The following is a 2,561-nucleotide window of genomic DNA, read 5'->3' on the forward strand; positions in this document are numbered from 1 at the left end:
TTGTAAAACATTTGCATCAGCCACCGGCAACGTTCTCACGCATTTTAAGTCTAGTAGACTTCAAATCACCATGTCTACGTTAGCCTTCTGCAAGAGGCTGAAGGCTTTGCTCAACACAGCGACCACTGCGATTGGCAAACCAACATGATACACACAAGCTTCGTGCTTCGATCGGCATTGCCTTTTTGCCCTGTAAGGCACAATATACAAAGGGGATCACATAAAGACAATCCAACAGCTATTTGTAAGGACACAATTTCCGTAAGATGGGTGAATTTCCGTAAGTTCAGTCATCTACAATTGAACTTACGATACTGAAAAAAAAAAAAAAGAAAACAGTTCATATATGTCCTCCGTTTGCGGCAAAATAAAACAAAAAACGGGATAACGACGCAATAAGACTCCGCATGGTCGTGCCACATGCTTTGACCACTTGGACCATATGCTATATGGAATAAACAGATCTACAACACAGCATTTAGTACTGCCTCGGGCGCTCGCACAGTCTGCAGCTGGTCGTTCGACCACTCGAAAAGTGTGATTCACACTGTATGGTATGCGGTTATTATTAACCAAACTATTTTATTTGTGGGCGGAAATCTTACCCAGCAAACAAGCCTAGTGTATCTACACATAACGCGTTTCAAGATAAACAGCACGACTTATTTTCCAGCAGAACGGTACCCACGCTGTTAGGATCGTCAAATGTTTCGTAACTACTCATTGCACTAAACCAGAGCTTAGAATTACAGTGCTGAGAATGCTGCAGCAAGGTAACATTCGTGAAACGAATTTTCAGAAATACCGAACTGATATCCGAGGATGATTGTAAGCTCAAACAAACGTGCGCACCTCGCGCTGGGTGCTGCGTCCGCCCCAACACCAGCAGTTACTCCAGCCGCTTAATTACTTCATACTTAAATTCCTTCACTATGCCTCACAGGACCATTCCCCACGCAGAAGCCGCCATTTCATGCTAAATACACCTCGCGAGTGCGAAAAAATCCACCATAAACTGCCGCCGAGCGTATACCACAGCATACAACACGGGTGTTCGCTCAAGCCAGCATGCCAATTGCCCATAGATGGCGCCACTGCCTACGCAATGGTGGCGCCCATGAAAAAACGGTCTATAGTGTTAGATTTCTTGTGCACATGGGTGTACTGTGAAAACACGTGAAAGGAATTCCACAGTTGCTGCAGCATCACGTCTGGATCTGCGAATCACTGAGCGGTTCTTTGATCATTAGCTTAAGCTGTCTGTTTTCTACATATTATATTACAACAGTGGCATCAGAGCAGCTGCAAAAATGGGATTTTGCTGTACAATCGCAGGTTGGTTGCTTTTCTGACTGTTGCATTGCTCTATTTGCGGCAACTGCCGCCAAATGTTGCTTTACCATGTCTGTTTGCTTCCCCTAGTGCACTTATATAGCATATTGCACGCACTGTTGATATGCTTAAAAGAAATACGCATACAAATCTGAACCATGAAGTGCTCCTGATAGGAGGCCTCTTTTCTCTCTGGCCGCATGCGAGGCGGCCTACACTCTAGCCTAGCTGTCGTAGCTTCCTCCATGTGCTGCAGTACACGTGCTTAGGCATTAGTCTAACGTCTGTCTGTGTCTGCTCCATCAGCATTAAGGGCAGAGTTCATCATGATGTCACATTTAAAAAAAGTGATCATGCTTGCGGAGACGGGCGAAATTGGGCCGAATCACGGGCGTTTGGAGAATCCGAAACTTGCGTGCGGGACTGAGAGGATTTTCACCAGCAAAACAATGCAGACGGGTTTCAATCGACCGAAGCAGGGCGTATTCTGCGACGATCCACTACGGCGATATCATCACCTTGGCCCTATCTTGAAAGCGATCTGCGATGGGGAGTCCGTCGCACGCTGTGTTTTCGCCGCTTATAGGTCGCGTTGAAGTGAGAGGCACGCTAGCACGAAGGTCAATTCGCTCGCCGCGCTTCGTCACTCCAGCGTTTTGACAGAGAGTTTCCGCGGTCAACGAGCGAGACGTGTTCATGTTTGCTTGTGCGCGCATGACACTGTGCTTAATTTGTGCATGACACTGTGCTTATTTAGTAAACGAATGTTTGCAAGTTTATACGGCCGCTAAAACTGCTATCCTTACTTCATATAGTGGTGTACTAATTTGCTATCGCAATAATGCTGCACCTGTCGGGTGGAACTGCAACTTTTTTTATTCACCGCAGCTTTAGTGCATCGGGAGTAAATCCTTGTTTTTCCAAATGAGAGAAAGTTGTATTTCTGTATGAAAGCACGAGGTGCACGGTACTGTAAAGTATTTTTTGTCATGGAAAACGGGTGCGCATTACAATCGAGGGCACATTAGAATCGAGTAAATACAGTAAATAAAAAAATAAAGATGCACTAATTTTTGCTTATGAACACTGCAAAATCTGAAGATAACTATACGCCAAAGCACTGCTGGTACAAACCAGAAGTTTGGCTATAAATATTAACCCTGTGATTATGCATAGGCATACAGAACTAATGTTTAAAAGGTGAACTGAGGAAAAGTTAACACATCGCA

This window comes from Dermacentor silvarum, chromosome 2, assembly GCF_013339745.2.
Source record: "Dermacentor silvarum isolate Dsil-2018 chromosome 2, BIME_Dsil_1.4, whole genome shotgun sequence".
Lineage (NCBI taxonomy): Eukaryota > Metazoa > Arthropoda > Arachnida > Ixodida > Ixodidae > Dermacentor > Dermacentor silvarum.